This window comes from Pinus tabuliformis, chromosome 6 (assembly GCF_031772625.1).
Source record: "Pinus tabuliformis cultivar Carrire ecotype Pingquan chromosome 6, CPIR1, whole genome shotgun sequence".
NCBI classification, from domain to species: domain Eukaryota; kingdom Viridiplantae; phylum Streptophyta; class Pinopsida; order Pinales; family Pinaceae; genus Pinus; species Pinus tabuliformis.
Window position 1 is genome coordinate 896,960,237 of NC_142292.1, and position 16,610 is coordinate 896,976,846.

Here is a 16,610-nt window from a genome sequence, read left to right on the forward strand (position 1 = left end):
TCTCCAACATATACGCGCTTTTCCTTGCATGAAAGTGCGTGAACTTTTTCTCTACATGAAATAAACTTTTCTCTGCATAAAAGTGCATGAACTTTTCTCTACATGAAATAAACTTTTCTCTGCATAAAAGTGCGTGAACTTTTCTCTACATGAAATAAACTTTTCTCTGCATATAAGTGCGTGAACTTTTCTCTACACTATAATTTATTATCTGAGATGAGTGGGTTGCCATCAAGTACAACATATGTATCATAATGCCAACATAGAGTTGTTGCTTGAATTGAAGAACACAGGTTTCACTCCATTCCCGAAGAAGGGAAAACCTGTTGAGGAAGCTATTTCTAGGGAAGTAGCAGATGATGAAGGGTCTCTTGAAGAAACCATTGAGACCGTAAAGGGTATTAGTGCTATATATTGTGAGTATCTTCTATCCATGGCAATAAGAACATTGACTTTAGGAAAAATACAACAATTATGTGGTGAGTGAGACAAGCTTGAGGGTGATGTTGAGGAGCTTAACAACGCAACCCCCAAATATCTATGGTCCAAACACTTGGATGCATTTACAAAGGATTTTGATGTATGTTTCTCATATTTTGACACTTTTGGTAGATCTAGATCTGTGTGATTCCTCATGTCTGGTAAATGAGTTGCTATATTTGCTTTCTCACTTATCTGTAAATTTTGTAGGCTTAAGAATTGCAGGAGGCCAAGGATGATGAATATGAATTGAGTAACATGGGAAATTATGATTCCATAATATTTGGACAAGTAGGAAAAAGCCAGAGAAAAAATACCAAAAAAATTGTAACTACTGAAAAAATTGATTCTCAATCAACCACCAACAATTAGGCATTCACTGCCTCTCTTACTACAAATAATGCACATAATGCTAATGATATTTTTAATAAAATGCAATTCAAATTCACTGTTATAAATGTCATCACTGTGGTTGAATTTTTGTTTACGTATGTGTGGAAACTATCTACAGAAATTGTGAAACCCAAGCATGGAGGCAGAAAGAAAGGGGTTGCAAAAAAACAAAATGTTTGTTTAAGTTACTTTCTATTTATTTCGCTAGGATCCAATTTATGTTTTTGTTTAACATGGATGATGTGGATTAGATCCTTTTAGGAAGTGGAAAGTGATGAGGATGATGTATTAGATACCATCCTCCAAGATCGTTTGGCATCTTATAACCATGGCTTATCAACAGATCAATCAAGTTCCTCATCATACTTTTTTTGTAGAAATTGATATTTACTGAAGAGAGAAATTTTGTGATTTGATCACTTTAGTCTCTTATAATTTAAATTTTCATTCCATAATCTGAGTACTTGTGTTTATGAAATTTGTAGTTGTTGAGGATTAGGGAAGCAAACATAATTCACCAATTGAAGATTTTAAACCAAAGCAGAAAGAGACCACTAGACGGGCAAAAAAGGCTTCCCCTGTCTATGTTGAGATGTCAGATGAAGATGATACAATGGAAACCATTCCAGAAGAAGAAGAAAATTAAGAGGAGGGAGAGAAACAACCAAGGAAGGCTGGTGCAAAAGGGAAGACTGCCAATGGGAGAACAAAGAAGGCCACTATTGCTAGTGATGGTGATTCTGATTTTGGAATTGATGAAGATGACGACACTGATTATGAGGAAGCCATTCCTAGGAAGGGGTCAAAGAATCCTCTTGCTTATAAGGCCTCCAAGCCCTCGAAAACAAACCCTAAAAAGTCTAATTCTACAACTACTGCCCGTGTACCTAGAAAGGGAGGACCCAAAAGGCCAATCGAGGGATAAGAGTTGATTGATGAAATGTTGAAGCCTACTTTTGTTGACGATGTTGTTGATGTTTTTCAAATGTACAACCATCATCTTATAATAAATCCCACAAGAAAAAAGTGAGAAAATTGAGACCATCTCATTTCAATAAGAAAACTGGATCAGTAATGTAAAATTTGACACATAAGAGTGATACAAGTCCTCCGGGTGCAAATGGCTCTACTAGATCTTCATCCAAAAATCCTGAAGAAGTTAATGAAGATTGAAATATAGTTGGGTGAAGTAGGCCACACAGAGAAACTCCAGTGCCTGTGCAGTATTCCTTGAGTGAGAGCAGCGATGAAGATGAAGATGAAGTTGAGATCAGTGATTTAGATTTTGTAGAAGATGATGACTAAAGTAGGAAAGGTTCTCGGTGTATAACATGCATATTTTACTTAGTATCTTTTTGGTATTTTAGATTTCAACAAAATTTCAGGTGTCTTAGCATCTTGTCATTAAGTTAGTTTCATTTCTCCTAAATCAATTGGGACATCAGGTGCAAACCTCCTAGAATATTGTCATTAATTCAGTTATGTTTCTCCTACCTCAATTGGGACATCAAGCATTGATTTTGGTTCTCATTTGTGAGACAAAACCAATCATGTTTGAATTGTAAATCTCTTTCATAAGATCTAGAAAATGGTATATCATTGTTTACACATCACATATTCATGGAAGTGCTCTGCTTTTCATGTATCTATGATCTTGTACCTATTTTCCTAGTGTAGGCTTAAAGGGTCCTAACCCAGGTTCATAGTTAATTGCACCAAACAAAACCCTACACTATTGGACCTTTCATCATTAACCCCCATAAGGCAGGCTGAAGTATCACCAAAAGCAATATGCGGGGATGCTAGAACCAAGTTTTCACATCTATAGATCAGTGTGATGTCTTTTATTGCCCTAGATTTGCCTTCGCAAAGTTCTATAAGCCCCTAGGGCTTGGTACTGCAACTTCCTTTAAACATACTCTAGGTATTCGCGAAGGTTTATAATAGGTCTCTACAGACCCTCAACAGATGAATCATACACTTTCATGCACCATAACACAACCCTAGATCTGCGTTTGCACAAAGCTACTTAAGTATTCAATAAACATAACATAATGCATTATAATCTTCACGTAATTACTTAACATGCATTCCATAAAGTTAATAAGACTTATTTAATAGAGTCACATGTTAATAAATCATTATTTCATAAAGACATTATTCCATCACAACATATATCGCAAACATAAATAACAAAAGTAAATAGATAAACACATCAATATCTCAAATAATCTTCTTTATTGATCTTCAATACGACGTTACAAACTCAAAATTGCATTGCTCACTCAGCTACGGGGCTCGGCACACTTAGTTGCAGACTCTACTCTAGGCATGCGTGAACTCAGCTGTAGAGCCTTTTCCCTTCTATCTACCCACTATTTACTTGCCCTTTTCCTTAGAGATAGACATAAGCGTGCCTCAGACTCTCTTAAGACACACCTATTTATAGCCTTTTACATACAATCCCAAGGTCTACGGACCATGGGTGGACCTCAAAACCGACTCAAATTTCCATAGATAAGGGGTTAAAACCCGTTTCAACTCCTAACTCACTACGCACTTCACATCCACAAATTATGGAGACTTTACATCTTTTTACCAAAATTTACATCAAAACATGGGTTTTTAACCCCAAAACTACCTCATGGGACAACTGCACAACTGCTGCCTCAGCAATAGTCTATGTAGCTTCCTGCTTGACTTCTTCGATGAGATTCTCTGTAGTTGGTCCTTCCGTGATCAACTTCATCATTTGTTGTGTTTGTTGTAAGAAACTCAGCTTCTCCTTAACGTTAGTTGATACTTGGTAAGCTTATTTTAACCAAGGTCCCAACCTAGCCTTAAGAACGACCTCCTTCTTTTGAGTTCCTTCTACCTGTGTGAGGAGTTGCTTCCCCTCCTACAACTCGGTGAGGCACTGTGCTCTAGTAATTGAGTGCATCGTCTTCCTGACCTCATCGTACTCCTTCTAAAGCTCATGAATCTCTATATTTAATATCTGCAGATTGGGATATTCCTACAGAGTAGTGACCAACTCCATTGCCTATTCAAACAAGGTTGTGTAGTTAGTGACTATGGCATCCAGTGTGGTCATCCCTTCCTTGATGGTAGCTCCACACTGCTCCCTCACCTCGGGCAGAGTCATAGGCCGTAATTTGAGATGAAACTCTGTGATCTTCATATCGAGTTTGAATTGAAATCACCCAACTTTTGCCTTCGCCTTGTGTACTCCTCCAGCTAATTTCAAGGTCTTAGCTTTTGGCTATGCATCCTCTAGGATGTGCAAGATCGGCATTGTTTTGTAGGGCTATGCTACTATGGCCTCCATCATGGAACTCTGTTCATGGATTGTTTCTTTTTCCTTTAATGCTTGTGTTTTCTCGGTGAACATATGTTTGTTGTTCACCCTATATTTGATGATCAAATTGAGAGTGTGCTACTCCCAAGCTCTCAATTCCTCTGTCACCCTTGCCTGTAGTGCATGAAGAATTTCTATGGGAAGCATTGCAATGTTTGGTGTGATGTATTTAAGGGTAATTAAGATGATTTGGTCATCAACTAATTCTGCGTGTAGGGACCCTTCTAGTAAAGAAACTGTGTGAAGGTCCAATGTCCTTACCAATTCTGCAGCCTCACTTGTGCCCGGTACCAGACACACTTGTGTTGTGTACACTTGACCTACTCCCACCTATATTTTGCTAGCTAGGATCTGAAAATCACACAAATCCTTCTTAACACTCCCCAACATCTCCATGTACTATTTCTCAAATTGTTGTAGTAGTTCAATTGTAGTAACATGGACTTTGTCGTTGATCTCATCGAGATCGCCCTCCGTCAAGATCATGGGATCAACCTCGCTTTTGTCAAACTTTTTCTTCTTGCTTGGTCACTGGTACTACTCTTGTATGCGATTCCTTAGCTGAAATGAGGAATTTCACCCCTCATCTCCACCACTATGTTTAGATTGTTCTTCCTTTTTTGTCATGGATGAAGAGGATTTACCGCTTCTCTGTGATTTACGCTGCTCTTTCTCGGCGTGCTCCTTAACAGCACACTCCTTTTCTATCTGAGCCTTCTCTATGGCTTCTACTATGTGACCAACTTCTACTCAGCCTGCTTTGCTGCATCCTTGCTTTTCTTTTCAGCCGAGCTACCCGCGGCCTTACTGGTTCCGACATCCAAATCTGATGGGGTGTGCCATTCTTTGGCCATCCCTTGATGACCTCTTGTATGTCATGATCTATGACCAAGTATGGTAAATCTGATCCAGGTGGATATTGGTGGCCACCCCCTAATTCCACTTGGATCCCAACCATTGCTTCTTTCATTTTTTCATTTTCCTTAATTATAGCATAGTTTACTATTTCTAGTAGTTTTTTGGGTCCTAAACTTCGAGAGCCATTTTGAGGCCCTAAATGAGTTTTTTTGGGAAATCTACCCACTGATTTTCTATTTAAAAGCGTCTTTTCCATCATAGTCCTTGGAGAGATATTTCCAACGGGATATCATGTGTGTCAAACGGAGATAATATGACCAAGTTGTGACCCACGGGAAGTTGGTTCTCTAACTCACCCCAACAGGGCCCATAAACTCCTGGAATTAAATCTCCTCGGGTTAGGGTTTGTGTAGAGTCGATAATATGCCATTATTATTGTCACTTGTGAACGTTTATTTCACCCATTTCTACCATTCTTCATCATGACATTTATTATAATTTATCATTTAAATCCATTTTATTAATTATTTATGCTCTCATGAATAAATATTATTTATTCTCCTTTATTTCTAATAAATTGATGATTATGCATTATTTTACCAATGATAGTTCTAATAAGTTGGTTATAACACTATTCACCATTTTTAGCCTCCAAAGTAACTTCCAGATTGAAGATTTGATTTTTAAATCAGCCAACTCAGAAATTCGCTAGTTTAAGGAGTGACAATTTTGCGGTTAAGATTCTGAGCAAATGAAGACGAATTTGGAAAATCCGGAACATGGGTTTTGTCCAGAACGGGCCCAACTATCTTCGTTAAGAATAGTTTGCCCAAATTCGGCTTGTACAGGGAGAAATGCAGGGTTCTTTGAGCACGATTTTCTGAGATTTGCTGTTGCGGCCGCCCTCCAAATCTTAGCTGCAAACCCAAATCCGCCTTGTTCTTGTTGATCAATGGGTTAGAATCAACCTAAATTTGTAAGAGAAATCATGATTGTAATTATCTATGCTCTGATATTTCTCTATTTAATGAAACCAAAGATCAGAGGGCGAGGGAGGAAAACGACTGTTGTTGTAATTATAAGTTTCAGAACAACTTTGATCATGGAGTCTTGTTGAGATCTGATTTTGTATACTTTTGTTAATGCAATCAATATAAAGGATTTGGTGTTCAATTCGTCCCTGCATCTGAAGTAAGTTACGGCAGTGCCATTGGAAGCTACGGGCCCGGCTCCAACGGACACTTGCCGTTGTATTGTTATGTGGTAAATTGTGTTTGGTTTGCTTATTTCTATTGTTTCAGCAATCTGATATATCTTTCATATGATAGACTATGCTTTATACTTAATATCTGAATCTGAATAAGTTCTTTAACTCATGTCTCTGTATTACGCAAAGTGAATCTATTTGAATTGCATCTATTTCCATAGCAAGATATTTGTATAAATGTTATCATCATTGGATTCATATAAAATAAGTATTTGCGAGGCTTGAAGACAATATTACTTTGTTCAGAAACGTAATCATATCATTCGTTATTCTCAGATTGCTATAGTAGTATAGAACATGTACATACGGATGATGATTTGCTGTTCCATTTAATTAAATTGTCTACTTGTACAAAAGATTGCTCTTTGTTTGTGTGTAAGTTGATGCCAAGAATTGAGAGTGTTGAACTCGCGAGATTTAGTTTCTTTCCTGCCGTTCCTTTTTTACTGCTGTTCCATTTCTGAATTGCCATTCCATTCTGCTTTCTTGTTGTTCCTTTGTACTTGCATTCATTGGTTTGGTGTGGGAGGAGGATCAAGGCTGTCGTGAGACACAGCAGACGCTATTATGCTCCCAGAACCATGATCCATACTCTAATTCCTTTTTCCTTGCATCAATTTCTAGAGGACTGAGTTATTGCTACCATATCCTCGATTGATGGTTGTTTGAATGAATGATTTAGTTTAGAACATTTCAGTTTCTTGCTGTTTCAATTAAATTTCTTTTTTAAGCATTCATCTACTTTTGGGTTTTAAGCACTATACTGCACAACATTACTCTTAAGTAAATAGCCGCCTCAGACAGAGTACACTCTTGAAATAAAAAGTCGTCCCTGGGTTGATAATTAATGTGAAGGTAATTAGGGGTTCAAAAGACACCTTTTTATCGCTCCACATTTTGGCGCCGTTGCCGGGGAGAGTGTAGCCATTTCTAAAGAGTAGTGTGAATCTGATGAGTGCCTGCTAGGGAAGAGTTGGATCTTAAAAACGGAAGGTAAGAACCTGCGTACGGAGCATGTAAAAGCCCTGCTCCCCCGTCCGCTTTCCAGCAGGACTGTTAAAGAACCTAGAGTAGAAATAGATGTTTGAATTTTTGTGTGAATTATTAGGAAAAATAGAAATTTAAAAAAAAAAATGAATTACATGATCTCACGCAAGTGGTGATGTAAGCACCACCCATTTCGCTAACCGATTGACAGGAACATTTGAAGAAGGAGCCTCGAAGAAACACATGAAGAACATCTTAAGCTATGGTAAGAAATGGCTCACGTTGCTACTTTTGAATTTCCTATCAAAGATCTAGGAGTGACACAAATGCACATAATTCCCCCATCTTTACCAAATTTTCATGGTTTAGCAAATGAAGATCCACATACATTTATGTTTGAGTTTGAAATACTTTGTAGAGGATATGATTATTGTACTAATGATCAAAAATTGAAAGTGTTTCCTCTTACTCTAAAAGGAGCAGCTCTCCGATGGTTCATGAGCCTAGGTGGGAATTGCATCCAATCATGGGAGGACATGAAGAACATATTCTTGAAGAAGTACCAAGACTATTGCAAAGCCAATGAAGATATTTTCGATATGATACAAGGGGAAGATGAAAGTTTGGAGGACTATGTAGATCGATTTCATTACAACCTTCAAAAATCAAAGCATAAGCATTTGGAAAAAAAGATCTTAAAAACACTCCTTCTTAAAGGAATCAAAGATGAATTTTTAGAACTTTTAAATTTGATAGGAAAAGGTGATGTTTTTCAGTTATCATATGATGATGTTTGTGAGTTGTGCATAAGGTATTCAAGAGGAATCTCCAAGGCTGGTAAGAATCCTAGAGATGTTTTTTCTTTGTTTTCCAAATCTGCTACAAGAACAGGAGACATAAGAGCTGAAATCAATGTTTTATTTGAAAATTTTAAAGTTGATTTTATTAGCTCTCTAAATGAAAAATTGGATGTTTTGCAGGTTCATAAAAATGAAGAATTTGATGAAATGTTTTGTTCTCATGACCGAAAGGAGCATTTCATAGATACTCACTCTTCCTTATCTACGATGGAAGTAGCATATCAAAGAGGTGAGGAAGCTGCAACAAGGCCTACAGGTATGGTTCAAAACACTTTTTCTCCATTGTCATACTTGCATAATCCATTATGGAATGCTAATGTGTTAGGGCAGCCATGTCAATTTCAATATAACCACCTATCTTGTTTACAAGTTGGGCATGGTTCATCTTATGATGGCATGACTACTCTCCCTCATCTTGTAGCACAAGCACATTCTCCATATTCTCCACCAGCTCTTTCACAACACCTTGTTTTCTCCTCAAAACCATTCACACAACCCAATCAGCCACATCATCAAAATGCTCCATTCCATACACATTTTCCTGCTCAACTAATTCCACACCCTCACCATAATAAACCAGTACAACATGCTTACAATGTTGAGCTGGCAAATTTACCCACCCTTCCCACCCATTCTATCTCACATGTGTTATTAGAGAAAACCTACAATGAGATTCAGAATGTTTCAAATGCAAAAATTGTAGAAGCTATGGAAGAAAGTGAGGTTTCTTTTACTATGCATCAACAAGCTATTTTAAAAGACCAAGAACTTCATGGTATGATGGGAAATCAAGAAAGTAAAAGAAATATTGAAGATTGGTTTCACTCCATCACTTGTTTGCAACATCACTCTATGCTTCAACAAATTTTGATATCATTTTTTCAAGGGAAGCCACCTTCTCATACCCTAACTTTTATCAACATGTATTTTTCAAATTTGGGTATGTGCATACTAGAGGCCTTATTTCTAAAATGGTTCCACTGGAAATATTCTTATACATAAACATATTCGATTCTCAAAGAAGAGTAGGATAGTGAAGAAAAGAAAATAAAATAAATAAGGGAATAAATAAATGCATTTTGTTTTTCCATGTAAAACTAGGGTTTTTGTTGCAACATGCTATGCAAATCAACATCAGTGATAATTTTTTTATAATTTGTGTATGTAGATGAATCATAATGGAAATAATAAGTTCTACAAACACTCATTTTCATTTTTATCACCAATTCGAAAAAATGCTTGAATTTCATTTTTTTGGCATTGCGGGCTTGATGAACTTTCTGGAAAAACAGTCGGGACAGTCATGTTTTGAGGGACCAAAAGTGAATATTTTTAAAACCTGTTTCTACCCTAAGTAGCCCTTGATGTCTACTTTCCAATCCAATTTGAATCACTCAATTTGGATTTGAAACGAAAAAGTTAGAGCCAAAACATTGACTGGATGTCTAGCGGGCAGCTCAGGAACAGAGTTGGGACAGTCAGTTTTTGGAGGCCTAAATGAATGAATTTTTAAAACTTGTTTCTACGGTAAATTCCCCTATGAATCTAGTTTACAATGCAATTGGAATCACTCATTTTTGATATCGTATGGGGAAGTTATGATCAAAATACTGACTGTCTATCGTAAATCAGCACCCTTAAAACTATGTCTTTCCAGCTGTTCCTTAAAGTATTTGACCTATCAATTCTTCTTGAATTCAAAACCTGTTTCTATTGGAGATCAATAAATGAATCTATTTTCATTTCCAATTTGAATCATTCGAATCCGACATCAAACAAAAAAGTTATGCTTGAAATATCAACTGTTGGTCTAAGCCGGGTAATCGAAAATGACTCTATTATGCAGGTTGTTCTAAACAAATTTGACATATCATATGATTGAATTTTTAAAAACCTGTTTCTACTGGAGATAAAACTTTGATTTAGCTCTCATTTGGCTTTGGAATCACTCAATTTGGACGAAAAACAAAGAAGTTGTGATTAAAACACTGCTGGTTAGTATGGTCGACCACTGCTCTCCCGCGGGTAACAAATAAATTTTACTTTGTTATTTTCTCTATGGATTTGTTATAACAGAGTAACTACTTGTTGTTTTTTGCATAATTCTTGGATTAGGGGAGCCCGATCACCTCTCTTTCTCTATGATTGAATGTTTTATTGCAGGTAGACACTCGTTTTTTGCAGGTCCTCGGAAAATAAAGAAGGTCAATTTATGGACGAGTGATTTTTCAAAGAAATTTTTATAAAACAAAGGAATTTTATCCAAATCATTACCCAACGGATTCATAATAGAACAAATGAAGAATTGATTTCAATTTCAAGATTCATGTCTTGTCACTGCTGCCAAAACATTTTTCAAAAAAATCATTTTTTTACATAATATCATAGCTGTTGTAACTTAATTTACATATTGTTTTTAAATAAAATGTTGTTTTTTCTAATTTCTTTTATATTTTTTGTTTCAGGTGTTGCTTCATCCAAAGTGCAACTCATCCTCAGCATCAATGCAGTGAACAGCTAATTCATTCTTTGCGTGTTTTTGCTATTTTTGCTGTTCCTTTTCGAAATGGAACAACATTTGTGTGATTTTGCTGTTCCTTTTCGAAATGGAACAGCACTTGCGTGTTTTTGCTGTTCCTTTTCGAAATGGAACAACATTTGTGTGTTTTTGCTGTTCCTTTTCGAAATGGAATAGCATTTGTGTGTTTTTGCTGTTCCTTTTCGAAATGGAACGGCATTTGTGTGTTTTTGCTGTTCCTTTTCGAAATGGAACGGCATTTGTATGTTTTTGGTGTTCCTTTTCGAAATGGAACAGCATTTGGGTGTTTTTGCCGTTCCTTTACGAAATGGAACAGCATTTGGGTGTTTTTGCTGTTCCTTTTCGAAATGGAACAACATTTGTGTGTTTTTGCCGTTCCTTTTCGAAATGGAACAGCATTTGTGTGTTTTTGCCGTTCCTTTTCGAAATGGAACAGCATTTGTGTGTTTTTGCCGTTCCTTTTCGAAATGGAACAGCATTTGTGTGTTTTTGCCGTTCCTTTTCGAAATGGAACAACATTTGTGTGTTTTTGCTGTTCCTTTTCGAAATGGAACAGCATTTGTGTGATTTTGCTGTTCCTTTTCAAAAAGGAACATCACTTGCGTGTTTTTCGTTGTTCCTTTGCGAAAAGGAACAGCACGTGCATGTTTTTGTTGTTCCTTTGCGAAAAGGAACAACACTTGTGTGTTTTTGCTCATCCTTTGCGAAAAGGAACAACATTTGAGTGTCTCTGTTGTTCCTTTCTCAGAAGAAACAACATTTGTGATTTTTCGAACGACATTTGCATTTTCACGTTTTTTGTATGTATTTTTGTTTTTTTGGTGTGCATTTTCTTTGATGTTCCTTACACGAAACACCGCTTTGTGAGTGTTTTTGTTGTTCATTCAAAAGAGCAACACTTTGGGAATATTTTTGAGGGCAACCCTTTCCTTTCTCTTGTGGGATTATTCATAGTCAACTCAACCACATTCTCCTGATTCTCTTTCATGGCATGAAGTATACTATTTTTATGAGGACAAGAATTATGAATTCTTTTGAAGCAAGTATTATCATTTACGTTATGATCTTTAACAGGACAACTCCTTGATGTTAGATTCTTTTCAAAAATGGACACAATTATTTATATATTACTTTACTGCATTGTTTTTGTTGTACATGATATTGATTGATCATCTTAATACCATGCTGGTTCCACCCTTCCTGGTTATAATCTTCTCTGTCTGTAATAAATAAGATTATGGGTATATTTTTTTATATTGACATGTTCAACTTCTTCCGCCATCCCTGCTCTTAAGGAGTATTGAGCCTCCCTCATTTTATCATAAAAATATGTAATAACAACAAAATTTTGTTCACATATGGAGGATAGGGGGTCTCATTACGAGCCAGCTTACCATGTTCATAAGGCTGTAACAAAGTGACATTCCCATTATGGCCACCACACCAGGGTTATGATCCATTGGATAGACAAATTATCCTTGGAACAGGAGGTCTCATCACGAGCCGGCCTGATCACTTTTGCTACCTCCTAGTGAATGGCAGTGTGGTTATCTGGTTACCACGCCAGCACACTGATCTCTTCTGTAGAACAACACTGAAGCTCTCTAGTTATAAATTGAGGATCCTGGCTCATATGGGTTAAAAAGCAACCCTGTCGAGGCTATGGACGCCTGCTGGCAGCAGCGGCTCTGCTTATGGTATTGAAGTTATATCTTATCGTCAATTATTATTATAATACCCCTTTTCTTATTTTCTTTTTATCAGAGAAGTTATGTCCTTAACTTTTTCCCTGTTTGAACCTTTATGCATGAGAAATTGTTTTATGATCAATCGCATCATTTTCAGCTAGAATACCATCAGCAAAGCATCTTTTTAGCATATTGTTGTCCTTTTTCGTTTTGTATAAACTATCATCAATCCAAAGCGTCCTATCTCTTATTCATAACTATCCTTACACACTTTGCTCTCAATATAACCATAATTTTCACCATCCTATCATTGATAAGTGTACTCTGCTTCCCTTACTGATATATTGTTCATTCCATTGCCTTGCCGTCAGCACCACCCCTTTCATATGCTTTATGGTTATGGAACCCATTTTCCAATTGGAGGGGGGAATGTATGCATTATGGGATTGCATGCGATATGATTACTGCACTTTGCCATACTTCGTTGATTTGAGTTTTTCTAATTGCAATTTTGCATGCATCTTATCTGTTGCTATTCAAAGCTAACACTATGGATTCAAGAACATTGTATGCAAAATAGTGCTTTGTTTACAGGAGAACAACAAGTATGCAGGGGAAATTCTATTCGTAGCATGACCACACTACTGCACTTCACAGTAGAGGCTCGTGAACGTGAACAATTCTTCAGATATGATGTGCTTCTCTGGATTCCACCTTTTGAATCACTTTTAGCACCAACTCTATCTACATCAGCTTCAACAACTGCCAGTCCATATATGTCATTCCACATTTTTTTGGAGGTAAAACTTGAGGTAAAATCGCATAGTTTTCTAATTTATTATGAATTTAGGAGAATTTCATCAAAATCTATTTTGAGCATTATTTGTCATCTTTCATTCCACATCTTTACCACTTTCCCTTTTTCAGCAGCATATCATTTCCGAGTATGGGGGAGTGTTCCTTCATTTTTTTCTCTTATCACCACGCCATTTATATTCTTTATCATCCATTGCTATTCTTATTCACTCTCAACACCTCCCTTATTCCATGTTGTTTTACACCAAGCATAGAATTCAACAGCTGGTAGCAACCACCTCTATTTGTTTTCTAGCATTGCATGAGGACATGCAATATATTCAGTTTTTCGTTGCATGAGGACATGCAATATATTGAGTGTGGGGGTGATTGAATTGCTATGCATGATGGATATTTTCTACTTTCTTCCTTACTTAAGGCATACAATTTCATTTTTTTGATTTCCACATATTTTTAAAACTATGAACCCAATTCTTGTAATTTTTGGAAAACACATACCTATCATTAATACAAACCCACACAATTTCAAGAAATAGTAGTTCATAAAAATTTGGAAATCATGCACTCTCACCTACAGCCATTTTGTTTATATCTCATGATCCATGCATCAAAACAATCTGATTCTTGGATCATAAAGGCATTCATATATTATAAATTTACTTGCCAAATTTCAACAAAAGCTGGTTTGTAGTTTTTGAGAAAATGGTTCATGAAGTTTGCTGTTACATATATCATATTTTGTTGCAACTTCATATATACATATAATTGAATGTCAATGTAAAAATTGTTATGCCTTCATCAAGATTACTAAAATTGAATATTCATTAATTAAGGAAGCATTCATTTATTCTCAAATTTTTATTGCTTGGTTAACAAATGGTTTTTGTCTTTGGGTTGCATGAGGACATGCAATATATTCAGTTTTCGTTGCATGAGGACATGCAACATATTGAGTGTGGGGGTGTGTAGAGTCGATAATATGCCATTATTATTGTCACTTGTGAACGTTTATTTCACCCATTTCTACCATTCTTCATCATGACATTTATTATAATTTATCATTTAAATCCATTTTATTAATTATTTATGCTCTCATGAATAAATATTATTTATTCTCCTTTATTTCTAATAAATTGATGATTATGCATTATTTTACCAATGATAGTTCTAATAAGTTGGTTATAACACTATTCAACATTTTTAGCCTCCAAAGTAACTTGCAGATTGAAGATTTGATTTTTAAATCAGCCAACTCAGAAATTCGCTGGTTTAAGGAGTGACAGTTTTGTGGTTAAGATTCTGAGCAAATGAAGACGAATATGGAAAATCCGGAACATGGGTTTTGTCCATAACGGGCCCAGTTATCTTATTAAAGAACAGTTTGCCCAAATGCGGCTTGTACAGGGAGAAACGCAGGGTTCTTTGAGCACGATTTTCTGAGATTTGCTGTTGCGGCCGCCCTCCAAATCTTAGCTGCAAACCCAAATCCGCCTTGTTCTTGTTGATCAATGGGTTAGAATCAACCTAAATTTGTAAGAGAAATCATGATTGTAATTATCTATGCTCTGATATTTCTCTATTTAATGAAACCAAAGATCAGAGGGCGAGGGAGGAAAACGACTGTTGTTGTAATTATAAGTTTCAGAACAACTTTGATCATGGAGTCTTGTTGAGATCTGATTTTGTATACTTTTGTTAATGCAATCAATATAAAGGATTTGGTGTTCAATTCGTCCCTGCATCTGAAGTAAGTTACGGCGGTGCCATTGGAAGCTACGGGCCCGGCTCCAACGGACACTTGCCGTTGTATTGTTATGTGGTAAATTGTGTTTGGTTTGCTTATTTCTATTGTTTCAGCAATCTGATATATCTTTCATATGATAGACTATGCTTTATACTTAATATCTGAATCTGAATAAGTTCTTTAACTCATGTCTCTGTATTACGCAAAGTGAATCTATTTGAATTGCATCTATTTCCATAGCAAGATATTTGTATAAATGTTATCATCATTGGATTCATATAAAATAAGTATTTGCGAGGCTTGAAGACAATATTACTTTGTTCAGAAACGTAATCATATCATTCGTTATTCTCAGATTGCTATAGTAGTATAGAACATGTACATACGGATGATGATTTTCTGTTCCATTTAATTAAACTGTCTACTTGTACAAAAGATTGCTCTTTCTTTGTGTGTAAGTTGATGCCAAGAATTGAGAGTGTTGAACTCGCGAGATTTAGTTTCTTTCCTGCCGTTCCTTTTTTACTGCTGTTCCATTTCTGAATTGCCATTCCATTCTGCTTTCTTGTTGTTCCTTTTTACTTGCATTCATTGGTTTGGTGTGGGAGGAGGATCAAGGCTGTCGTGAGACATAGCAGACGCTATTATGCTCCCAGAACCATGATCCATACTCTAATTCCTTTTTCCTTGCATCAATTTCTAGAGGACTGAGTTATTGCTACCATATCCTCGATTGATGGTTGTTTGAATGAATGATTTAGTTTAGAACATTTCAGTTTCTTGCTCTTTCAATTAAATTTCTTTTTTAAGCATTCATCTACTTTTGGGTTTTAAGCACTATACTGCACAACATTACTCTTAAGTAAATAGCCGCCTCAGACAGAGTACACTCTTGAAATAAAAAGTCGTCCCTGGGTTGATAATTAATGTGAAGGTAATTAGGGGTTCAAAAGACACCTTTTTATCGCTCCACAGTTTGCTCATATTGTTCAATAATAAAAAGGCCCTTGAGCCTCATTGTAAGACAGCTCAGAGGCATGTAGCCACCACATCTCTTCTCAGAAATAAGCTACCATCGCCCTAGCTGGTTTATTTCCATTCCTGATTGTAAGCATATTTCAGTATTTTACATTAATGAAATGAAGTATTATTTATGCTGCATCTCTGTGTTTATGATTATGTCTATAATTTTTTTCATTCCTATTTAAATCTGGATCAGTGGTATCAGAGCGGTCTACTTTTCTTCTCTGTTTTTCTTTTCACGTCCCCAATGAGGTCATGATATAAGGAGTTAGGGCTTGAACTGGTCGAACCTTTACAAGACTAGCCTCGGAAATCCCGACGACCTTCCATGGCAGATGAAAAGAAAGACGAGGCAGCAGGAGATCCTATCGAAATCTTGTTCGAAGAAGCCCTCGATTGACAAAGGAACGTGATGATGGACAACCTTGCCCAAATCCTTCAGCGGATACCCAGGGGTGATGCATCGGCTTCCATCAGCAACTCTAGAACGTCACACCGTTTAAGGTAGAAGTTAATTTGAAGTCCCCATATTTGAGGGTCAGATAGATGCAGATGTCGTCGATAAATGGTTAAATGTGCTAGAGGGTTATTTTTCTA

General features: G+C 36.4%; 1 pseudogene; it reads left to right on the forward strand.

Annotated features, from left to right (window-relative positions):
• The first annotated feature begins 433 nt into the window (after window positions 1–433).
• LOC149261816 (uncharacterized) lies at window positions 434–2,178 on the forward strand (annotated as a pseudogene).
• Window positions 2,179–16,610: the final 14,432 nt, after the last annotated feature.